Source organism: Leptinotarsa decemlineata, unplaced genomic scaffold (assembly GCF_025532065.1).
Source record: "Leptinotarsa decemlineata unplaced genomic scaffold, Ldec_3_MD MMD2_tig00026336_RagTag_RagTag, whole genome shotgun sequence".
Taxonomy (NCBI): domain Eukaryota; kingdom Metazoa; phylum Arthropoda; class Insecta; order Coleoptera; family Chrysomelidae; genus Leptinotarsa; species Leptinotarsa decemlineata.
Genome location: NW_027412692.1, coordinates 9,809,484 through 9,836,452, shown reverse-complemented (window position 1 = coordinate 9,836,452; position 26,969 = coordinate 9,809,484). Strand labels below are relative to the sequence as shown.

General features: G+C 35.5%; 1 protein-coding gene across 6 annotated transcripts in view; it reads left to right on the top strand.

Annotated features, from left to right (window-relative positions):
- Positions 1-26,969, top strand: part of ASPP (Ankyrin-repeat, SH3-domain, and Proline-rich-region containing Protein) — a 645,170-nt gene that overhangs the window by 497,014 nt on the left and 121,187 nt on the right. Inside the window, exon 1 of one of the 6 annotated variants that reach the window (XM_074183286.1) lies at positions 17,011-17,278. The exons of the other annotated variants lie outside the window; for them this stretch is intronic. The gene's annotated coding sequence lies outside the window, so the exon portion shown is untranslated. Of the gene's footprint in view, positions 1-17,010; positions 17,279-26,969 lie in introns of those variants that run through there. 6 annotated transcript variants of the gene reach the window in all.

Sequence of the window (26,969 nt, the reverse complement as noted above, 5' to 3'; positions counted from 1 at the left end):
TTTGGTGTTAAGATGAAACACCAGTAGTATTCTATATATCTATCTATCAAATGTGGCTATCAAATGTGGATATTAAATGTGGCTATCAAATAGCTATCAATAAGAGACATTTCCAACTACATTGAAAATAATTTCGATGATGTAGTGGTTTTGATGAAATAGCCTTGATCGGGTGGATCTGTTATCTTGGTTAATACCTCTAACTGAAAAATCTATGGCATTCTCATATTTATTTATTTTTTTTAACAACGAATTCAATAGGAGTAAAAATCAAAATTTGTCCCCATTTTCCATTTAATGGTCCGTCTATCACTAGGATGGAAAAAATCTAATATAATATAAATTTGACTCAGATGTTTGGCTCTAATATTAATAGAAACAACGGTGCCAACACATGTAATACATAGTTTCATATCAATAATTATAATAACTTCATTCGTCTTTTCGATCATTTATGTGATATAAGACATGTCATAAATAAAAATATGAAAATTATATAAAACAATAATAACGGTCCACAGTATAACATAGATCGGACACTTGAAACAGGTACTTATATATATATACATATATAAAAATAACACAAACACACATACACACATATATGTATACACATACATAAATATATATAAAGTAAATTAATCTTTAACTAGGATGAAAGAAATGCAGTGAAAGCAATAATCATGATAACAGTGTATTCCATTCTAAGAATTCTTCTACGCTATAATATCCCTTATCAGTTGATAGCTCCTTTATTTGTTTTTTAAATGGTATAATAAGCAAATCTTTAATATGTTGAGGCAACGTATTGAATAATATTATGCCATTATATGCAAGTGATTCCTTGAATGTCGATGTTTTATGTTTTGGGATAGTTATTAAATGTCTATTTCGTGTTGCATAGTTATGAACTATCGATTCATCTCTCAGATTGGGTACATTATTTATCACATGGAATAGAGCTTTATATATAGACACAAGGTAACGTTAGCATCTTGTTCTTGCAGAGAGCAGGTCTACAGCTATCCCTGGGTGCAATATTAAAGATAGTTCTAATTATTCTTTTTTGAACAATGAAAACACGTTTTGCCCCCACATTTTGAGCCATATGTGAGTACGCCAATGAATAGTAAATAGTCCTGATACCATTTAAACTAAGCACGTCTTTGATCTGTCGTATTGCAAATAACCTTTGATTCAATTTTTTGCAGACATAATCGATATGGGGCTCCCAAGACAAGGTTTTATCTATAAACATACCAAGGAGTTTGGCTATTTCCGAGAGTTGGATGTTGTTGAGTTTCACTGTTTTCCTTAACGCGAAGCTTAAATGTACTGTTTTACTTTCCTTCAGTTTTAGTTGATTTCTATCACACCAAGAAATCATGTCATCCATGACTGAATTAATGTTGTTTTCCAGTTATGGTAGTGTCATCTGCGAATAGGATAATGAAACCTAGTTTTATATACTTCGGAAGATCATTTAGCAGTGGGCCTAAAATGGACCCCTGTGGTACCCCAAGGATAATATCTTGAATATCAGATATTGCATTATTCACAGTCACTACCATTTTCCTACCTTCCATAAGAGATTTTATCCATTCCAGAAGGAACCCTCTAATGCCATCAAGCAAATTGAAAATTGAGCAAAAAAGTGACCACTCTTTTTATCTGATGACCTTTTCATGAACAGCGTGGCATATACAATCAACATGAATGAACATGGTTTTTCTTCTGTCCACATCATCAAGTTCCGTTCATCGCAACTCCGGAGTGGTTATAATTTGATCATTCTCATTCCACTTCAGCGCAAGAATAATTGACATTCAGTCTGGGGAAATGGACTGCTTTATGGGCTCGCTTAAAGCGATTCACTCAATCAAGTGAAGTGGTGAACACAGTCCCTGCCGATAGGATTACAGAGATTGAAAGTCATTTCCACGCCACAACGTACGATTTTTTCACATGATTGAGTGAATCGTCGAGTTGAAGACCAGATATATTCAGAATTCAGAAGGATATAAATGGAACTGTGAAAGTTGACTTTTGAAGAGAACAAAATATGGACCAAACCTGAACTACCAAACGTTTCACCTGGTACTGACATCATCAGTGGTATATGCGTTTACTGCGATGAGGAAGGGTATATCTTGAAGTCTCGGCAACGACTGTCGTTTCTGAGACTTCTCTAGATATAACCTTCGTCCGCTGATGCTGTCTGCGGCAGTAGTAGACGAAACGTTATGCTTTATGGTGGTCCCGGAAGTACCTGGCCTGACCTAGAGATGGCGGTAGTTGCGGGAAGAATTTCACTGTATTTGAAAGTACACAATTTATGAAGCTTATGTTTCAAAATTGAAGACGCTGCGTTGTTTAGTATTTGTTTGGCAGCCATCAATAACGAACGTTTTCGGTGAATTTGTAAAAATGAAGAAAATGGGTCATCATTTGAAAAGCCTCGCGAGATAGCAGATTTAGTGGACATTTCCGAAAGTGCGGTACATCGCATATTATCTGAAAATTTGGACAAGTGAAAATTGTGTGCGAGGTGGGTGCCGCGTTTGCTCACTTTCTAGCAGATGTTCCAATTGAGTGTTTAGCGAAGTTTCACAGCAATGAAGCATAATCTTGCGTCGTTTCATAACCATGGGTTCATCTTTTTACACTCGAGACAAAACAACAATCAAAACGGTGGACTCAAAAGAAAGAACCGGCTCCAAAGAAGGCGAAGACCGTTTCTTCTGCGGGCAAGGTCATGACATCGCTTTTTTGGGAAAATTTTCATAGACTGTCTTGAAAAATGTGAAACTATCAACGACGTGTATTATGCGAACTTATTGCAACGTTCAGGTGAAGAAATCAAGCAAAAACGTCCGCAGTTATCTAAGAAAAATGTGTTGTTTCATCCAGCCAATGCACCAGCTTATGAAAATTAACGAATCAAAGTTTTAATGGCTACCTCATGCACATTTCAATAGAAATAATCACATTAGCTCAAGAGAAGTAAGTATGCATTCTTTAATCTGAGCAAAATTAATCTCGAAGCAAAATTGTTTTGGGTTTTGAAAGAATGATATGTTTACTTGGAACATTATTTAAATGTCTCCGTATAAGAAATTAATTGTTTTCCTTTGAAGAGAAGCATTTTTTATTGAAACGCTTCTATTTGTATAAATCAAATAAACTCATTTACTTCATCAAAGATGAACTGTTTATAAACTGTCCCTCTCATTTGGATGTATTTAGTTACTTGAATCCAAAGTATCTCATCTGTAATATGAACAGCTATAAGTGGTAAGGAAAGAAACTAAATAATACATTACATATTATGATTGGTTTATTTGAAGCAATTGCAAATCATAAATATTATCCTGAAAAAGTACAAATATTATCCTGAAAAATAAAAATCAAAAGATTCCAAACCAAGTTACGTCTCGACGTTTCGATTGTTAGTATTCACAATCGTCTTCGGGTGATAACTGGACTTATTCCTCCGAGATCTGATTATTTATAGGTCATTCGAGTGCTTTCACGTATCCCCTCTTCCCTCTCACCGCTTCATTGATTTTAGCGGAAGATGACCGTTTGGCGGGAGTTGGTCGTTTCTCGCTTGATTAGAGGTTTCCATATGTTACGTATATCTAAGCTAGCTTGACTAAATGTGTTGTTGGACAACATATACGCGGCTTCTTTAAATTTTCTCCTAAACCACTGTTCCTCTTTTTGAATGATTTCAGCTTGATGTTGATGAGTCCAAACATGCTCTGCTATTCCGGATTTGCTGGTTTCTCGTCGCTGTGTGTGTTTCTTGTGCTTAGCAATGCGAACTTTCAATGGCCTACTAGTTTCACCGATGTATGATTCTCCGCACTCGCAGGGTATCCGGTAAATGCAATTCTTAGAATCGCCGTCCGCGCCTGGTTTTCATTTGACGAAATCACTTGAATGGACATTTTCAAACGATACTATCTATTGAATGGGTGATTTTCACTCGCTTCCCCTTTTTTGAAAATTTTTAATTTTCTTAGCGGTAAGTTGAGAATTTAACTTCTTTAATAATTTCTTCAAGAGGTCCATCGTGTTTCCTTCTTCTCATATATAGAGTAAATAGTTTTGAACAACTATTCTTTTTCATAGCAAAAAAATTAAGGGCCTACATTCCTTCGTTGCCTCAGGGCCCCGAAACTTTCAAATCCGATCCTGTCTATGGTAGTTGTATTTGTGAGTTCTCTTTATGATATATTTCATTATTTTCGAACCACTTCTTCGTTTATTTTTGATATATTTATGATCTATTTGTGAAGGATTCGAGAAGGGTGTGCACACTGCCATAACGCTTTTTGACTTGTCTAAGGCTTTTGATTGTGTATCACACAGTATACTTTAAAAAAATTGTATTATTATGGAGTTAGAGGGGTATCTCTGTCACTCATAGAATTATACCTTTCAAATAGGTATCAAGCGGTTTCGTGTGTAATGGTGTTACATCAAATTTTGAACCTATTGAGCATGGTGTTCCACAAGGTTCAATACTTGGGCCCCTGCTCTTTGTTATTTATGTTAATGACATATGTAATTTCATGTCTCCCTATAAGGTCATTCTCTATGAAGATGATACAACTTTAATATATAGCGATCAATCATCATCTATCCTTCCACGAGTAATGAAAGAAGTTGAAAATCACACCAAAACTTGGTTTCTAGCAATAAATCGAAGTTGAATAGTGACAAAACTCAAAATCTCGAGTTCACCACTGTAGGTTCAGCTAACAAAAGTGTAAAGTTTCTTGGCATTACTCTCGACAGTACTTCATCTTGGCACCAACATACAGATCTTCTCGCAAATAAACTATCTAGTGCAATATTTATCCTTCGTCAACTGCAAAACATCACAAGCTGTGAGATTCTAAAAATGACGTACTTTGCCACTCCATTCATACATCAGCTACGGTGTTGTTCTTTGTGGGAACTCTCCTGGTTCGATAATAATTTTCAAACTACAAAAAAAAACTGTAAGAATACTGGCAAGTGCAGATTTCCGGGAGCACTGTAAACCGTTATTCAAAAAATTACGTATCATGCCGTTGCCAACATTATAAATTTATCAGACGCTACTGGAAATCAGAAAAAATGCTCAGTTGCTAGAGAAACAGTCTGACATACACCAATACTTCACGCGAAATGCGGACAAGGTAAGAACATGCCTTCATCGTTTGACCAGATCAAAAATTAATTCTGTTGATTACAATTTTTTCAACTCTCTACCAAATCACCAAATTCAAAAGAGCCATCAAGGAAATTCTAATCAGCCAATGTTTTTACTCAGTCTCGGAATAGTACGATCATTTTAGGACAGTTCATGTCAGCCATGTCTACTCGAGATGAAACATACTCACCGGTAAATACCCCTATTATCATAGGTGAATATTTATTTGGTTATATATGTACGTAGATAACCCCTTTGTTGCTTAATTTTTTTATATTTTTACAATTTACTTCCTTGTTTTATAGTTTTATTTAAGAAAGCCTATACACTTGACTTGCTACAAACATGAAAATGTAGCGTAGTCAATAAGCTATTCTATTCTACTCTATTCTATTCTATTCATGATATTTATTCTGTTGAACTTCTAGAGATTTTGAGGCCTTTCCTACATATTCATTACCATGTGAAGAAGGCATGTTTTCTATTTCTGCATAGTTATTTTCACAAAATGAGAATGATATTCACTTTCCTCTAATCAATAATTTTTTGGGGTATCTTCAGTATAATCACATACCATACTTTTTTGACACAATCTTGATGGTTTTGTTTATATTGAATTCAGATACATCTTAGTGTGGTTTTTTTTCGATAAACGTTGCTATCGATATGGTGGAAAGATATTTTCATCATCACATTTATTAGCTATAACATTTCAATTACAAAGTGAAAGTAAGTGGATTCCAGTGAAAAAAATATCCATATATTGAAATGTTTCTTAAAAATACAAGTAAGTTTTGGATATAAGGACTACATTTTGATAATCACCTACACGTCTTCCATGATGACAATCACATTAATTTTTGCCCAGTTTTTCAATGTTTCATTATTATCTAACAATTTCACACTTTTCAAAGTTTTGACAAAAGAACCTTCATTACCATTACTTTTCATTTCATTATATTCTGTTTGATTCGAAAGAAGACCTATGAGACTTACAAATGTCTGAGAGCAAATTCTATACCGACGTGCAATTCGATCAAAACCGGCCGGCATTCAAATAATTATTAGACTAGAGTCGTTCTTTCAAATTAATAATTGTCACTGGCCCCTCCCCCTACGAATGGGCGGAAAATTGAAAGACGTCCTCGCTGCCATCCACGAAATTGAATGACTTCTGTGATAAAGCGTCTGAATTCTCATTAACTGTTTGAACTCGATGTAACCCAAATGAAATGTACCGAACTTAAATTAGTTCTGAAGACATATAATTGTAGGGTCCTTATTAGTGTAGAAATTGAGTCGAGAATACGGTATCTCCTGTTCAAATTGAGAATTCGTTCGAGTTGTAAATGAACAACTGAAGGAGAGTAGAGCTGTTGTCCAAGCCACATATTGTTCCTGATGACTAATGACATATTGATGAGTTTCATCAATCCTAAAACTCAATCAACTAGTTATGAAGTAATTCTATTTGTATCTGTAGAGTAGGGAGGGTGAGTGTAAGCCCACGCACTTGGGCCACATGTGACCCATTGTACATCCTCCAAAGAGTTGTCCTCCTAGGTCATCGTCCATTCTATCCTTTCCAGGAAAGTAGACAGGTCACTAGGAGACATCTCCTTTAATTTGGCAGGTGTAGGCCAAGACTTGGAATACACACTCTCTTTGGCAACCTTGATGTGTCTCACGGTAGCCTCCGCGAAAGTTCTGGAAGGTGCAGCGACATTACTGTCGTTGCGTGGCCTCTTCAACCTTCTTGGGATTCCCTCCGTGGAGGTGCACAAGTAAAGGAGCTTTCCTGCAGGGGCAGCCGGTTCCTTGCCTCTATTCAAGGCGGAGCTCTTGGGGCCCGCCGCAGGAAGTGCCCTTGCTGTTGGAGGTGGGGAAGAGGAGGAGGGTGTACTTATAGTTGCTGTCACTCCTGCCTCCTTCGCTCTCTTTCTTCTTTTGACCTCGGTCCTTACGCCTTCGCCTTTGCAATACATCACGAGGTGATCTGCTATGTCCAGCCTCATTCCAAGCGGTAGATTGGGGTGGACATTTCTATTTATCCCCACCGCCTTAGATTGAGGTGAGCACTTCTGTCCAGCCTCGAGATTGGTTTATGTTTCTGTTGTTTCTTTTTTGTGTTTGTTTCATTCATGTGTGTTCCCACGAGTAGCAACGGAAGAGTTGGTCACCTCTGGCTGAGCCAGTAGGCTGATTACAATGGGTTTTCAGCTGTCGGCACGATTCCTTACACTTTAGGCTGGTAGGCTGGTAGGCTTACAGGTAGGCTGGTCCACGGTGGAAAGGTTTGCAAAGACTTCTGGGGAGTTTTAGTTCCCCTCACCCTAGTTATTTCTGCCACTGACCAAGAATCTGGCGACCCCTTCCGTTTGGCCACATTGGCTTACCGGGCAGGGCCTCCAGTTCCCTGGCTGTTCCCCTTTCCGACACCTGGGGACGCGCCCGGTAGGTAGCCCAACCCACGGGATGAACTGATTTCAAAAACTTTGAACGAAAATTTGATTATTGCATCACTTTCATGGACAAAAAAAATTGAAAATAGTCAATTTCCTACTGAAACTCACTTTATAGTATACGGGTAATACTATACTCCTAAGAACAGATGAGTTATCTCTTTCATTCCAAAAAAAGGATTCAAATGGGTTTTCTGTCATTCCAATGCAAACAAAAAAAATCGAAACTTTTGCGAGTTAAGGATGAACGTCGTTTCAGCTTTTAACGTGCATTTCCTAGCACGGATCAGATGATACGCTTCCACAACCGTCTCTACTTGGGTAGAAATATAAAATCAAAAGGGCAGTACACGTTGAAAATACATTGTTACGACAATGGTGATTGAGCGAACTAACCGCCACTGGCAAGTGCGGTATTGTTTTGTGGCGCCCCATCGATAATAGTAAGTGAAGAAGAGAAAGGTTAGTTCTCCGTTAGAAATAATGTCCTGATGTATTTATAAAACAAACAGTTCAAAAATTGTTTCTGAATGTGTTAAGGCCTCTTTTATGTACGTGCAGTTGTGCGGTTTGCAGTCGAACGGCACAACGTTTGAAGTTTCAGTGTGGTGCCGTCGCTACCTTTTTATGCAAGTTGCAAGCGTTCATCTGGCTGGTAGATCTATTAGTACAGTGTTGTCAGACAAGAGAAATAGAATGGAACCGTGCGTGTTATATTATTTATCAATATATCACAAAAAGCAAAGAAGACAAAGACGGTGGGCTGTCCATCCTATTGATAGAACACGATCTAGCGACGGGGCCTTCCTAAACTTGTACATAAAGTTGAGAGAGGATCGACAAAAATTCTTCAACTATTTTATAATGTCTATTCAATATTTCGACGAGCTTGCTATAACAATAAGATAAACTATCTGACGTCAACCGGAATTGGTGCAAAGTTTATAGTTTTCACCAGAAGCAATGTTGACGATTACTCTTAGATAAGTTATTTTTTTGTATGTGAAGTGGGTTAAAGTGATGATATAATCCGCCATCATTATTTTGAGTTTTTTTCTTGAAAAGTATAAATGTAGAAAACAAAAACAAACCAGAATATAAAATCCTTACTGGTTCCTAACCTATAATTTCATCAAAATGTTTGGAATAATAACTTAAGAGGAATTTTAAAATCTTCTGATTTGTGAAATGTTCGAAAAATTGTTTATTTATTTTTGAAAAAATTTCAACGAAATTTTAGGAAACGGTACGATTGCTCGGACTCGGGGGATGGCAACACAGCGAATGACGCCAACAAAAACGTTGAACGTCTGCATAAAAACCTCTATCTGGGTACGTGTATTTAAAAACATATAACCACAAAATGTGGTCGGGCGTCTGCGGTCCAAATCTATATTTTCGATGGCATGGTTAGACGGGGAACCGCACGTATGCCACATCCGACCGCAAATTTCTTGACCGCAACTGCATAAAAGGAAGCACTTGCTCCTACATACATAATTTTTGAGCGTTTTATGCCGTTCGACTGCAAACCGCACGACTGCACGTGCATAAAAGAGGCCTTAGTGTTACATGAACTCTTGCGTTGCTTTTTGAGGAATGCATCTGGGTCATTTGTAAAAAGAACGCAAAATGAGATTATTTCACGCTTATTTGATAATCTTCACTGTTTATAAGTATTGGCTACTTCAATACAGTTTCTACATTGTTTGAATGATTTCTTGAAAATATTTAGTCAATCCATTCATAGCACCTCTCAACTTGTACTGAATAATGATCTGAAACAGATAATTATTCATATACATATACAAGCTTGACTTTCTTGAAAGACATGTGTGAATAGGTAATATGGTTCTATGTACTTCAGTCAATATCAGAATGTTTCGAAAGTTTAGTCCGTTTTTATTAGTCTACTTCAAAGTGTAATATCCTAGTGAATACTTATTCACTTTAATCGAAACGAACGCCATTTGAATCAGAACAATTTTGCCAACGTAACACAATTCGATTGATTTCGCAAGCATAACAATTTGTGATTCGATGGAGTCGATGATGGTCGTTTCGTTTGGTCCTGATTAGTGAAGTTTCTACCGTTGAGAAAGTTATCGAAGTGCTTGAAAAGATGGTGGTCGGCTGGCGACAGGTCTGGGGAGTATGGAGGGTGAGATAAAATTTTGACGTTCAATTAGTTTAATTTTCGGGCGGTGATTCGTGAAACGTGCGGACGAGCGTTGTCGAGGAGCAGGATCGGACCTCTTCAGTCAACCAGTGCCGTCAATTTCCTCACAATAGGACTCTGCTGTGATGATTTGGCCCGATCCACTGATTTGCATATGTTTCAGTTAAATGCTGACGTACTACTTGACTAAAATGAGCGGGAGACCCATCATTCATAAAAAACATATCCCTTTTGACACCCAAAGGAACTTCCTCCAGAAGTACTGGATGCACTTCTTTTTAAAATTGAACGTATGCCTCACCATTTGATCGAAGAGGTAGAAAATGAGACCCAGTTAAATCATCCCCAATAACTCCGAGCAACACGTTAAGAGAAAACTGTTCTTGATGATTAGTTTCGACAATAGCGTGAGAGTTTTCATCACCCCATATGTGGTAATTATGAAAATTAATAATCTTGTCCCGAGAAAAACTACATTCGTCTGTGAATTCTATCGTCTTCAGAAAGTCACAATTTCTTCTAATCATTTGCAGCATCCAATTGCAAAATTCATGACGGTTCGGAAAGTCTCGCAGTAACAGTGCCTGTACTCATTGCAGATAGAGTATAAGAGTTGTTCCTTTAAAATTCGAAATACCGTCATATAATCAACATTTAGCTGGAAAGCAATCTTTCTAGTACTGATAGTAGGTTGTTCTTCAATCAAATTAAGTACTGCTTCCTGTGGTATTCTGTGGTATTCGTACTTCTCGATGGCTATCACAATCCTGCGTTCTTTTGTCGAATGAATCATATTCTCGTAATCGTTGATGAAGTCGAGCAAATATTCTATGTGAAGGTTGCTGCCGTTGAGAATACATTTCAGCATATCTTCTAGAAGCTTCTAACCCATTCCCCTGCGACAGACCGTAAACGTAATGCATATCAGCCATTTTCTCATTTGTGTATGCAATTTTAATAACAAGTGAATTATTTAAGTTTAAACAAATTAAGAACAGAACAACAACACACAATTAGTAATAATTCAATTTCAAAAATTCACAAACTGACAGCGTCATACCAATTCAATTGTCACTATCGCTAATAGCGACCTACTAGATAGATTAGTTTCGTATGTATCTCTGTAGTTGTTCGTAAAATAATTTTTTGCTGCGAACTGGTTTATTTTGTGCAAAAAACCCAAGAAACATTTTTTGTTTAGAATGAAACAGACTATCAGAAATAAATTTTCAAATGGTAAACAAATAATGAGACAAAAAGTTACATCGGAAATAAATTTTAGGGGTTGCGTTTTCCACCCCTTACAACCATGGAGTAAACAAAATAAATTTCCGGCTGCGTGTTTTTCACGCAGCCGGAAATTTCAATATTGTAACTTTTTAGTGCTTGTGAAAAAAATTGTTATACAAATTTTATGTACCCCTTTTAAGGGGCTGTATCTTAACAAAGGATGCTCCAATGAAATTTCTTTATATGAAAGATCCTTTTTCGATAAGGAATCACCTCCTTAAATGTTTTACACTTATTTAGTTACACCCTGTATATTATGAATGCTGTTGAGAGATATATTCAATATAAATTGAGTTTTGGATTGAAATGTATGAAATTCTGTGACAGTTCGAAATTTCCATTGAACTTTGAGTTTCAATTTTCTTAACTGTGTGATTTTTTGTATTACAAGTGAGCTAAAAGTATTGAACGATTTGGGATGGACACACATATAGAAAATATATGGAGTTTCGTCCCATAATCTTGGATGTTTCAGTTGAATCGTCACCATTCAAGAGGAAACCATTCGTCAGTTCCAACATTTCATCATTTTATTATACCTGAACTATCTCAGTTCTTAGTTATTTTATCGATAGCTTCCGAAATCAATTACTGGTAAACTTCGTTACTCTGTTACTCTGAGACTACTTCTTTCTCATCCTCATCTATCTATAAACAGTCGATAAATCTCTTTTATACAGCTACTTATACAAGGCCGCATTAAATCTCATTGACCTTTATCTCGCGGTAAAGTAATTAAACAACACTTACATATTGAATAGAGTAATTTTAATGATATACACTAGCGTAAACATTATAAAGTGTCATGTAATCTATCATCAAAACCATTTTGAAATTTGAATGAGATTATTTTCTTGAACTGTAACTATATGCGAAAAAATAAACCAACTCCCCATCATTGTTACACGGAAAACCTCTTTTACGCTAAGTATTTTTTGTCAGCTCCGTCTGGTTATGTCAGTTTCTCTAATAACGATTTATCTGGTACAGACTCCGACGAGCAAACTCTAGAGGAACATTAACAAACGAGCTGATGTCAGGAATTGATACACAGAGGGCTTTTCACGTCAAACTGGAGGTTTTAGATTGATTATTTACTGCATTCACCGCCATTTCTACACTTAGTTTCTTTTTACTCCATCGAGATAAGGCTGAAAGATCTCGTTCACTTCCCTGAGAGGATTGAATAAAAAATGCACAGGTTCTTTTTGTTTGGGATATTATTTTGATCAACGTCAAAGATAATTTGGGAATTGACCGATACTTGATGAAAATGGGAAACGTGGCAAATTCTCAACACCAAAAGCGGTTATTTTGAACTGTTTTCATAAAATACAATAAAACGTTATCAAAAATGTTATTTGGGCAGGTACATAACAATTATATTTAATGAAATGTGAAAACTTGAATGTGATTTACCGGAAATCAGACTATTGGCTTGTTTATTCTGCCGAGAACAAAGATGCTCACTAATTATCACAAGATAATAATTCAATAAAAATCCCAATGAAAAACTTATTGTTATCACTAATTTGTTTCTTAGACTCACTGATTTCTCATCTTCATTCCAAACCAAAAATCCAGGGAAAAGCCTTCTAATTTCAAATTTAGCCAGCCCTATTCCTCAATTAGCACCACAGTAAGCCTCCTCACCTGTATGGACTACCCAAAATCCACAAGAAGGGTATTCAGCTCAGACCGATCATTAGTTCCAGAGATTCAGCTACTCAAAACTTGTCCAGATTTTCACTTTCGATCATACAACCACTACAAGAAAAAAGTTCATCTTTTGTGAAGAATTCAAGGCATTTTGCCGAATTACTAGATGCAATCGAAGTCATGGAGCAAAATCAGTGAATCAGTTTCGACGTGGAAAGCCTTTACACCAACGTTCCTGTGGAAGAAGCATTTCAAATCGAAGGAAGCTATCCAAAGACGGGAACCTGGAAGAACGAATTTACCTATAGAATGAATTCGTTTCGCAAGATGAGGAATTGCCAATAGGATTGCCACTTTCACCTGTTATAGCCAACATGTATAAGGAGTGGTTTGGAACTTTGGCCATTGAAAAATACCACAAGAAGCCACGAATCTGGTTGAGATACGTTGACGATACCTTCTCAGAAGTGAACAATGAGCATACAGAGATAGACACCTTTCTGAAACACATCAACAGTGTGAAACCTTCCCATCGAAAATCCATTCACACGGGACAGTATCTGAATCAAGAATCTATCCACCATCAATCTACCAGAAGAGAAATCATCGAAACTCTAGTGGATAGTACTTTCGTACTCTGTAACATGAAGGAAGGTTTCAAGAAGTAACTAGGCACCATCAAAAAGATCTTGAACGGAATGGTTACCCCAGAGTGATGGTGGAACAGATTTTTGCTATAACACAGCAATAGTCTCACAAGGAAGAGAAGCCGTCACAACTTTCCTACGTCAGGGGATTGTCAAAAAGTATGAGAATAATTGGGTCCACGTACAACATCCGAACTTGTTTCAGATCAGGAAATACCATTTGTAGCAGCCTAACGATTCCAAGAATTGCATTGCCGAGCACAAGAGAAACCCACAGCGAGGAGAAACCAGCACATTGGGAATAGCAGAGCATGTTTGGACTTATCAACATCAAGTGATCCCAAGCTGAGATTATTCACAGGGAGGAAACTGATTTGAGAGAAAGTTCAAAGGATCTACACATGTGTTGTCCAACAACGCATTCAACCAAGCTAGCGTAGAGATACGCAACATATGGAAATTTGTAATCGGACAGAAAAACGGACAACTTCCGCTAAGCCGGTGTAGTAAAGAGGCGAAAGAGGGGGTAGATGAAAGCGTTCAGAAGACCTATGGATAGTCGAAGTAGTCCTGTCATCACCCGAAGATGATTGTGTATACTAACAATCGAAACGTCGTTAAGTAACTTAGTTTGAAATCTTTTTCATTTCATTTTTAATTGTTCATTTTCAAATTTTTTATTTATTTTTGTTACATTTTTATTCGATTTCACGTTTCATTGCTTAAAATAATTGAAATTTTTAGCTATTCATTTTGATTTCATTTGTTCGTTAGGATACTTCAAATCGTTTAGAATAATTAGACAATGGAAATCCAAAGTAGTAAAAAAAGAATTTGTGCAATTTTTTTATAACTGTGAAGAAAATCATTAGAGAAATAGTGATTTATTTGTATACCGTATTGTAAAGGAAGCACCATGTCTGTTTGTGACGGTAACCATTTGATGTAATGCAAAATTTAAAACAAGCGACTAAGAGTAAAAATGTTATACTGAGGATACACTACAAAAACACACTTTTGTCTATTTTCCACTATATTTCTTTATTGTTGACCGAATTTGGTGAATGCCCCGCCATATATACAGGCCAAACTGGGAGAAATTTTGATACAAGGTACCACGAACATGTCATTAAGGATAAAAAATCATCAATGTACGAACATCTTCAAAATTCGAAACATAAAATAGATAAAGATAATTTAAAGATCCTACACACATGCGAAAAAGGGAAAATGATGAATCTGTTGGAATCTATGGAAATGAACAGGTCAAAGAAAAATCCCAATTCTATTGTCCTCAACGAACAACTTGATTTAAATAATAGTCCTCTCCTGAACCTGTAATCCAGATCCCAAAACCTACATTATATTGAAAGCTTTGTTATGTTCATGGATTTTACAGGTATATGAAACGCAGGTACCGGGTATCAGGTATATCAGGTATATCAAATCATTTATGATAGAATAAGCAACATAGGTATAAATTACTCAGATTTAAATGTAATCAGTTAGTTTTAAAAATGGTGTAATAGCCGAAACCGGTCAACAATAAAGAAATATAGTGGAAAATAGATAAAAGTGTGTTTTTGTAGTGTATCCTCAGTGAACATGAATTTCCACAAAATGAACAAGTCGTCAATCGAAGAAGTGAAAAGAAAAATGTTATAGTCTATTAGTCTTTGATTGTGGAAAAAACAGGTGAATATGTCATTGTACAGGCAAATAGAAGAGTTTCATTGACATTCGTGTGTAAATAACGAGATCAGCAGTAGCCTATTTCTTAGAATGATCATATAAAAAAAGTCAACTGAAAGTCTTCGTCACAGTGTACTTTTCATAATTGCAAGGAATTGGAAAATTTTCCATAATTATTTGTTTTGAGCCAATTATACACCATCATCAACAGTTCAACTGTTTTCCATCCAGAATGTGTCAAAGCTCCGACTTGAATTATTTCTGTGCGACTCAACGACAAGTGTCTTAATGTTCAACAAGAACATAGCTGTAACTTTCCGAGAATGTGCAGATAAGAGGGTAATATGGGGCGCCTGAAACATGGCGGCAAATTCCTGGAGATTAGGTCCATTACTCTTGTCGAAAACATCAGAAAACAATTTGTTTGAAGGCAAAAAAGGAATTTCTGACACTTACGCTTGACATAAAACACGTGAGACGTTGACGCCGAAATACGCAGTTCATTGGATATGTAAGTTATGGAGGTTAGATCCCTTATAGGGTAGCTCACAAGTTGAATAACGTGGTGAATCGAGCTGCAAATTAAAATTAACACAAGAGTTCCTGGTTCTTAATGATTTTCAGTGGGGTTAAACAAGTGGAGAAGTTAAAAACAAATAAATTTTGTTGAAAATTGACAAATCACTCGAAATGGGCTCTTTTCACTTTTTCAATTCCAACAATAAAATCGACACGTAGTTCAAAGAATATTGTGGAGAAAAATCGCGGTGAAAATCCGATGCCTTAAAAAACAGCCTCAAAGCAGTGGTTTTTCGAAAAGAAGCGTGACCATACGTTGTGAAAGTATGGAAGATAAAGAAGTTCCCAAACACTTCATTCTCAATCCTATACCCATTCTCATTCTCTTTATCGTTTTCATTTTCGTTATCGTTCTCATTTCCATTCGCATTCCCATTCTATTTCTTGTTCTCGTTCTCGTTTTCGTTCTTGTTCTTATTCTCATCCATATTCTCGCTCTTATTCAACCGGAATGCACCAAACAGTCGGTTTGTAATTTGTAAAAAGGGAGTTCATCGAATGAACTTGCTTTTGTTGCGAGAATCATTTTGATTGATGAATTTATGATTGTGAACTACCCTATAAGGGATCTAACCTCGATAACTTACATATCCAATGAACAGGGGGACAATACCCCCTGTTCATTGGATATGTAAGTTATCGAGGTTAGATCCCTTATAGGGTAGTTCACAAGTTGAATAACTTGGTAAATCGTGCTGCAAATTAAAATCAACACAAGAGTTCCTTGTGTTGATTTTAATAAAGCAGCAGGCGCGCGTGTTACTGAAAAAATACTTTTTTCAAATGAAGAAATACATGTAGAGCGAGTTTGAATTATATCAAAGAGGTTACGTATAGCGCCATCTGCCCGCGAATACATCAAGCAAGTCGATAATTCTGGAGTTACAAACAAACTGATAAACAAACAAACATAAATACTTACAGGTGAAGCTAGTAAAGGCGTGTTAAAATTAAAAAAAAAAGATCATTAGGTCCCTTCGCAGATGAATAAATAGTATACCTACAAATCCAATCAGTCCTGGAATTTTTGCCCCTAAAGTCACTGCTCCTCTGCCGAAAATAATTAATTTGCGTGATTGATTCTCAATGTGTTTGAAATAGATTTCGTTACGAACGCAGCGTGTAACTGCCGCGTCCAGCAGTAAATCCGATCCTGTCGTCTACCAACAAGCGTTTTACGTGTTCTTGTTCTTATCAATAGAAAAGAGTGCGCATTTAGATTCCGAACCACATTCTTCAAAAAACTACGATATACGTCGGGAAGACAAAAGTCTATTGTCTTCTCGGTTTCGTTGGATACGTCGTGGCGCGACTAGACAATTGGTTTTATTGTGTTTTGAAGGGTTGGGCAGAAATAAGAATGACTTTACGGCAGCCGACTCAGATTACAATTTGATAGAGAAGGCTTTGACTCACTTGAATTTTTTCGGCTTTTGGCTGACAGTCTCACTCGGTCTCATGCTCATATTTGTTTGTTTGGGTGTTTCTTTGGTGGTTTTCACTCCCTTCTCAGTTTGTTTGTCATCATGAATCTTATCCATGTTGCTGTTCTGATAAGTTTCAGGTGAGATATGATTATTTTGGTGAAAATTTCATCCAGCACTTTGCATCGAATCATGTGTAAATATTTTCAGTTTTTTTTATGACAACAAGAAACATTTTCGGAATTTTTTGAACAACATAATATTCGACCCCAAACGGTTCTTTTCTAACTACCAACAGAGGAAGTTACCTTCAATATCAATGATGATTTTGTTACTATATATTCGGAAGTGTGAAATTTCATTTGATCTAGTTTAACTTTCGGTTATTAGGCAGCCTCAATTATTTTTCTGATTGACTCGGCCGTTACTTGGTGAAACTACACCTCACGTGTGAATTGTAGTTTTTGAAGCCTCAATTATGATTGTTATTAAATGAAATATAATTGATTCGTTCAATGGAAAATCCAAACGTCTGAAATAAACTTAATTAATTTTGAAGTCGAAGTCAAAGTGAAAATATGCTTTATTGTCTAAAGATTCATATCTCGTTGACAAAGCTTGGTTAAAATAATCAAATAAATAAAACAAACAAGCAAAATTACACATTATAGTTATCGCTACTTAGTCACTTAAAACTATAAACTATAAAATAATATACAATTTCAAGATATAGAATATATGTATATGTACATCATCGTAAAATTTCTTTAAGTAATAATAGGCTTTTTGTAGAAGTACTTCTTTAACTAATTTTCTGAATTTTTTTAAATTTGCTATTGCCTTATATCACATTGGAAGGTGGTTGTATATTTTCCTGCTATCATATATCAAAGAAAAGTTTGTAATTGCTGATTGCTATTTTTTTTGCATAAATTTGTTATATGCTCATCAAAGTTTAATTCATCAACTATAAACACCCCTAAAAAATTTGTGTGAGTTTTGTTAACTATAGCGTGATTTTCTATAAGTAAGTCGTCAAAATTAGGTTTGAAGCAAGCTATGTTTGTTTTGTTTGTGTTCAAACATAAGGAGTTTGAATCGCACCACTGTTTAACCTTATAGAGATCCAGAGTTATGATGACTGAGATTATCTTCATTTTTCCCACGCCAAAGGATCGTGGTGTCATCCGCAAAAAGTGTGAACTTTTCTTTAATGTCAATGGTTAACAGATCATTCAGATAAAGCAGAAAAAGGATAAGACCCAGAATCGAACCTTGTGGTACACCTGATGAACTATTCTCAATATGCGATGAATACAACAGAAATTTAATATTATTTGAATACCGTAAATTAGGAGCTTTTTTGTATCATAAACGGAGAACGTATATCAATAAATATGGAAAAATAAATATTTTGAAATGGAATCTCAACCCAGAAATTTCAAAAGTTTTGAAAATATCGCTTGTGTATCGATTGATTCCACAAGTGAGAATAATTGACATAAATATGTCTGCTTTCAAAACCTATTTCCTACCCATTGAATGTAGCAACATATTTTTTCAAATTAGTACTTGACAGCAAAATAGGAAAGTGTTAAAAACACTTGATCAAGAAGGAAATTTTCATTTCCTCAAAAATTTTTCAGAGCAATTATTTATTAGTGCGAATTTTCAATGGTTTCGTATTTTGAAACATAGCAAAAACTACTACTTACATTCAACTAATATAAATAGTTTTGATGTTTTCATTCGAAACAAGAAAGATTCAGTCAAGCACGTCTAATATTTAATTTTCTTTTTCAGGTAAGCATGCTAAACCAAAGTTTCAGTGAACGAGTCCCGAACTTTTTACCGTATCGGTGAGTGAATTAATATTTAATATTACAGACGTTTCCTCTTTGGAATTGCAACGATGTCTTCATTTTAAAATTACGCCCGCCTTATTGAATATAAGACTAGACGCCGAACATTTAAAGCGACCAGGAAGCGGATCGGAAACTCAATTTCATTAAATAAAATTCGAGATTCTCCAACGACATTCAGCGAATTTTATAAAAGGTGGCTTTAATGTCCACTTGCTTCAATTGCCGGATTTTGCGATGACTGTAATTGAAAATATTTCTGATAGATACGAGTAGTTATAACAATGAAACGAGGCCGGAAGTTGATTTTTAGGTAGAAATTACCCGGACCGTCGATTTTCAATCTGAGGAGAAAATATTGATTATACATATTCTCATAATATTCAACTGTTTACTGCTGATTCTGAGTAAGTCAACATAAAAAAGCTTAGTTGGTATCAAAGCCTACAAGTAAGGCATTCGTGATCCAACATCAGGAGGCACCGTTTCGACCCACCGCACGTCTCATCAGTGGGGCCAGGTAAATGCATTGCTGCGTTCAATTTCCAACAAAGAATAAGCATGAGATAGTAAAGGCTTCGATATTTCCCCTAATTGAGAAAAATATCCAATAGCTGGCATTTTCTTAAGGAAAAATGTCATTGTCACTTTCTCAGGCCCACCCTCCAAGACAATTGAGTCCAGTAATGCACTAGTACCACTGATGAACCCTATGGCAGGTCGAAACAGTACTGCCTGATGTTGGATAAAAAATGTTTTAATTTTAGGTTCAAGTTTCAACTATTTTGTCCAGAAATGTCCACTCATGAGACCTATGATGGGTCCAAACAGAGGTGTTCGGTGTTGGATCATGAATTTTTTTTTTGTTCTGTTCAACTTGTATTACTTTGCATTGGGAGATGGAGTGAAATACAGAAGGCAAAAATCGTTAAAAAAAGGTTACTTTTCATCATCTCTCAATTTGTAACTTCACTCATTAACTTTCTGTTTCAAAACGTATACAAAATATGATTGCTCTGCTTTGACGGATTCCACCAATTTTTGTATCGGCATTGTCTTTTATCATTGTCTTATCCTTACATAATTTTTGTTCTTTTTTTTCCTGCGTCCACTCCTTCAACTCTTTCGCCAATTCCCTGTTATATTGTTTGGGTTGAACAAGAAAAAAAAAAAGAGATTTTTTTTATTCATTCGGATAATAATTTTCATATCTTTCCCCGGTCTATCATATGAATTATATTAACTACTGGAGAGCATCGGGTTCATGTCTGGAAATAACTGATTTATATCGATTCAATTTCAATCGTAAACACCATTAAACTTGCTATTACAAACTATTTAAATTCTGGATGGAAATAAACTATTCAGTGGTTATAGCAGTAACAAATGGAACCATTTGATCAATTGTTTCTACTGTTGTTGAATTTTGAAACTCCTTTTTGGAAAGTCTCTGAAACAGCAACATAGTATTAGTATCAGTGAATGACTGAAATAAAAACAAAAATTATTACATGGAAACTCTGATAACTGTGTAACAGTTATCAAAGCAACAGGTACATATTTTGAAACAACAATATAGAGAAAATCACACATTATGATATTGAATAAAAGTACTAAACTGTTTTTCAGTTCACCAATGTTCCTATAACTGGACGAATTCATAACTTTAATATTACCCCCACTAATGTATTTTAATGACCTGTGAAACTTTCTTCTTCTGCATAAACACATGAAAAATGAAAAAATATTTGTCAAAACCATTCATCAATTCAGATATTAGAGTATCTAAATAATTTTTTGCTGTCATTGTGACGCGGGGTTGGGAACTTGGTAGGAAGGAAAAGTCATTTCGAAACATTGCCCAATGTCCTGTATAAACTCAAAATAATGCTAAAAAGAAGTATACGTGTGCTCATCAAAATATTAGGTGAATGTTCAAACTTCGCGGGCTACTGCATCGAACTTTGTGTGAAAACTGTAATAACGTGCTTAAAAATACTTGAATTGTTGACAGTGACATACATTGTACTATCAATGTCAGTCAATGTGAGTCAGAAAACTGTTTACGAAAGCTTTTATTTATATGCATCAAAGAAGTTGCATCGAATTTTGTATGAGAAATGGAAGTGCTCAAAAGTTCTTGAGATATTGACAGTGGCATACACTGATTGTAATAGGGGAGCCCAAGCGGGGATTTCGGGATTTAGTAAAACGCGGCAGATTAACATACAGGGAGATACCTTGTACCCGGTTAAGTACTTTCACCAAATATGAGCCCCATATATAAGGCTGCCTGTGAGGGATAAAGAATCAGATTAGTAAAAAAAATTGATCATCAGAAATTCTCGAGCGCGTCAGATTAAGGTAGGGTGAGTTAATTACCTGCTAAAAAGTGTATATTCCAGTAATCTGACAATTTGAGAGTGACGTAAAGAAAGGGGAGGGCAGCAAAGTTGTAAAAATATAACGTCATTTCGATATTCTCGTGCGTAGCTAATTTTTTTTTATTTTGAAGGAAATAATTCAAGGATAATAAAAAATATATAATCTGATGATTTACGCAAGCCGAAATAACAAAAATTCGTCGATAAAGTTCAATGGGTGCAGCGGTGTGAAACATATATTTCCCTCTCCGAGTTTCTATTCTCTCTTCACTTTTTCTCTATATATTACTCTCTCACTCCGTCCCCACTCTGAATTATGTTTCAATGTCGCCATCACAGCTGATCACAGAGACTCGTTCGTGATGTAGATGAATGATGAATAATTAATCAATCAATTGATGGATGTAGCCGTTACTACGTGGAAGGAAATCATAATGAAGAAAAAAGAAATGAAACTTTCTATGTTGTTTACCACTTTTATTTGCAACTAACGTTACTGCAGTTTCGTCTTATGAGGACATTTTCAAACTTATATATTGTATAAGTTTATAGGACGAAACTGCAGTAACGTTAGTTAGAAATAAAAGTGGTAAAAAACATAGAAAAATTCTTTTCTTCATCAAATAATCAATTGATTATAGAAACTTGAATTTTTTGAGCATTTTTTAAAATGTATTTCCTTATAAATACAAATACTCTACTTAAAAAACATACACTTATTTATTTGCATGCTATTTCCTGAGCTTTTCAATTAATTATGTTCAGTGAATTATTTTTTTTTATATGTCGTTTTTGTCATATTAAGCGAATCCCTCTAGATAATCGTCAGATTATGAGACAGTACGTCTAAAACATAAAGATGAACCATATATATTTTAATCTGACGCGCTTGAGTATTTCAAAATGGCGAATTTTTTTTGGCCGCTTTTGGCAAAGCTTTCATGTTCATGGATTTTACAGGTATATGAAACGCAGGTACCGGGTATCAGGTATATCAGGTATATCAAATCATTTATGATAGAATCAGCAACATAGGTATAAATTACTCAGATTCAAATGTAATCAGTTAGTTTTGAAAATGGTGTAATAGCCGAAACCGGTCAACAATAAAGAAGTATAGTGGAAAATAGACAAAAGTGTGTTTTTGTAATGTATCCTCAGTGAACATGAATTTCCACAAAATAAACAAGTCGTCAATCGAAGAACTTCTACAAATTGAAGATACAGTTGTGACACCAAGAATCGACAGGGCAAATAAACGAAGCAGCTGTGGAGATTGTAAAAAAAGGAGGCTTACGAAATTGACATTGAGACTGAGTAATGAAGGTGTATACCAAAATTCAGCTCGTTATGATTTTTTTCGCAGATTGCTGTTCGAAAAAGTTAACATGGCTGAATTGTTTTTTTTTTATTTTCAGTTCACTTTAATTTTTTCATAAATTTCCTTCATTTTAATTATTAATTAGAAAACTGAAAAAGTTTTTCGGATAACTTATTAGATTGTCCAGAAGAAATCACTATCACTCTTTATTACATAATGGCGACCGATGCCTTGATATTCATCTGGTTCATTTGTCATTTGCGTGAAACTTCCCAGATCCTGGGAGGAGCAACTGACAAGTGCATGCACAAGTGATCTGTATAGCGTCGGAGGGATACATTCGTCGAATTTCTTAGAAAGCCCTTTGTCCATGTTCAGGGAATTTCTACCTACATGACGCCGACGTTAGAAGATATCTGAAGAGCTTTAGAATGTATTGAATTCAGCTTGGGTTAGGCACACAGACTGTTATTGTAGTTTGCAATTCAAGTGAAAGGACACTAAACTATTCCATTCTATGGGTAGTGGACGATGTAATTTCGCAAGGCGCTCAGAGAACCTTTCACATTGTTTGGATGTTCTCACGTTGATGTTGATGCAGCTCTCGCGGGATATATTCAGATCTTGTGAACTTGTTTCAGACAATTTGAGTAAATTCATTATTTCCATTCATGATAAAATCCAATTTCATATTCACATATTCCATTTCATATTGCGTAAAAGTTTGATATTCAGGGGATAAGTGTGCAACCCCTCAATTTCAAAATAGAAAGTAGTGGCTTGCGACAATTGACTCAAAAGGTTTTTTCGTTGTGTACTCAAAAGTTTCCATCGTTTTCGAAATCAATACAAAAATTTACACTTCAGGAATTAAATTATCTGATTGACTAAATGCATTACAACAATCAAAAACCCACCTGATCTTAGGAAAATATTTGAAAAATGTGGTATATCTCAAACTTAAGAGGGTTCACTCAGGGAAGTTTTTCTGACAACATAATTTCCATGTAATTTCCGTTTGTAAAATCTGAAGTCATAACAAATCAGTACGTGTTATGACTATAAACTATATTTAAATTGTTATTAGGTATTATTTTTATCACAAGTATCAAGTACTGTGTTATACAGGGTGTTCCTTAAACACATGCTAATATTTAAGGAGGTAATTCTTAGACCCATTTTAAGAAAAAAACGTCCTATGAACGTATGTCCTAAACACCTTAACTTTTGAGATACAGGGTGGCAAAGTTTTCAAAAATAATCAGTTTTTTAATAATAACTGAGACAATTTTGTAGACATCTTTGACATATTTGGTACATATGTCCCATGCCTCAAGGCGCATTTTCTGATGTACACAAATTTGTATTTTTTCAAACAGTGGCATCCCTACGGGTTTCGCATTGAATATTTTGGGGGAAAAAGTACTACGCCAATGCTTTCTTTTCAAAATAAAACCATTTTTAAAATCCTCATTTATTTTTGAGAAAATTTGATCTCCTGGTATTTCTTCGTCCGACGCATGATTTTCACTCAAAAAAATAAAAATCGGCAGAAACCAAATTAAGAAATTAGATCAATTCTAAAATGAATGAGAATCTGAAAATTGCTTCATAACTCATTACCAATTCCCTAATAATATTTGAAAACATAATCTGCAAAAAAATAAATTTTTCACAAAAACGAGTTTTATTTTATTTTGTGACAGTAAGTCCAAACGAATAGCACAAATTTGTTAATTAGTAATATACCAAAACTGATTATAAAAATTGTTGGAAGTGGCCACCTGCACTTAGTATGCATGCTTCCGCCCTTCTACGCATGGAATTACGCACCCGTTCAAATATTCCCGGCGTATTTCGTATAGTTTCACACGAGGCAACTATTCGCTCTCTTAAATCTTCTAAAGTATTAACGAGAGTTTTATACACAAGAGTTTTAAGGTGACCCCATAAAAAAAAATCTAAACTGTTGAGATCGGGGGATCTTGCTGGTCCTCCGCGACCTATCCAACGATTAGGATAAACTGTATTTAAATGGTTTCGGACAATTACACTGAAATGAGCAGGGGCGCCATCGTGCATGTACCATATTCGATTCCTTAACGCAAGTGGCACATCTTCCAATAACCCAGGTAAGTCTTCTGCGAGAAAGTGTAAATAAGAACGACCATCAAGGCGTCCTGGTAGAAAAAATGGGCCTATTAGATGATCACCTATAATTCCTGCCCATACATTAACCGAAAATTGGTGTTGGAAATGGGTTTCGGTTATTGCATGGGGATTTTCTTCAGCCCACACATGATTGTTATGGAAATTTTGAATGGCATTCCGAGAAAAATTTGCTTCGTCTGTGAACAAAATTTGTGTCTCAAACTGCGGATTTAGTGCAATACTTTGTAGATACCACTGACTGAAGTTCACACGCTGTGGAAAATCTCTGGGGAGTAATGCCTGCACTCTTGAAATATGGTAAGGGTATACCAAAAAATCAAGCAAAATACGCCAAACAATTTGATGACAAATATCCAGAGTTCTAGCGATCTTCCTCGTACTCGTCTCAGGATGTTCCTCAATTTCTTGCAGCACCGCTTCCTCAATTTCAGGAGTTTTTACTACACGAGGTCTACCTTCCGGAGTCCCTTTCTTGAAACTACCAGTTTCCCCAAGTCGACGATGAATATTTGAAAAGGTTCGGCTGTCTGGTAAGGCACGATTAGGATATCTTTCCTGATAAATGCGCCTGGCTTCTGTTGCATTACCATTGGCAAGGCCATACACGTAATGCATTTGCGCCATTTCAGCATTCGTATAATTTACCATATTTACTGATATTCAGAAAAACAGCGGACTACCAAAATAACTTCAATAACACTTCAAAATCAATCAAAACGCGCTGTGACAGTTTTTAACAGCAACACCTTACTTTAAACCAACATCAATATTAGCTACTGACGTTTGTACATACAGAGAATTCGTTTTTTATTGCTATGGTGGGTACGCTGTTTTTTCTGCTTTTAATCTTTAAAAGAAATCACATATCGACAAACTCCATATTTCCAAGAGGTGCAGTAAATAAATTCTACTACACGTCATTTATTCCAGGATAACTAAATTTATGTTTTCAAAAATTATTAAGCGGTGCTGCGTTATGACGTAATTTTCATTGAGAACAGTGTATCTGACAACAAACAAATACCTTATAGATCCTCAATTATTTTGCAACAAATCTGATCTCTTAGTTTGCTTTTAGTCGATGCACGATACCGCATCAGATTTTTAAGGAATTTATCCTTAAGTAAAGCGATTTTTAATTTTTTGAGCGAAAACCATGCGTCGGACAAAGAAAACCCAGCGGATTAAATGTGCTCAAAAATGTATGGAGATTTTAAAAATAATTTTTAATTCAAGATGAAGCAGTGGCGTAGTATTTTTTTCGCCAAAAATATACATTTCAAAACTCGTACGTACGCCACTGGCAGAGAAAATTAAGAAAGTTGTACATCAGAAAATGCGCCTTGAGGCATGGAACATATGTACCAAATATGCCAAAGTTGTCTACAAAATTATCTCAGTTATTATTAAAAAACTGATTATTTTTGAAAACTTTACCACCTCGTATCTCATAAGTTAAGGTGTTTAGGACATACATCCATAGGACGTTTTTTCCATATAATGGGTCTAAGAATTACCTCCTTAAATATTAGCATGTGTTTAAGGAACACCCTGTATAAACAATCAAGAAAATAAGTTTCTGAGAATCGTTGCACAATGAGAAAGTAGTATTGAAAGTGTAAAAATAACAACGATAATTTGTTGGCAGGTTTTGAATGACGTTCTCAAGTGAAAATATAATAATATAACATAGAAATTTTCGTTTTTCCCTAGAACAACATTATTTAATTCAGTACCTCTGTAGAGTTACCGAGCTTCCTAGAATTTGATGAGAAGAACTTTGAAATACCGATCAGCCAGAACGTCAAAACAAATTGAAGACTAATCTGTATAGCTGTATTTACCATTGTTAGTCAAGCCTGCTATGTTTCAGTTTATATCCAAAATATCAGTTCGGTATTCCTCTGAAAATACTTCAAATAGGTACAAAAATGTCCCACAAAATAATGCCGCGCATAACATGTTTCTTAAATTGCTGAGTTGACTTATGATCCAGTCATCTTGAGTCAAAATTAGGTAAATATCTCGGAATTTGAGATGCCCAGCTATAAACTCGTATAAACTCGTATACGCGACTATTGAGATCAAAAAA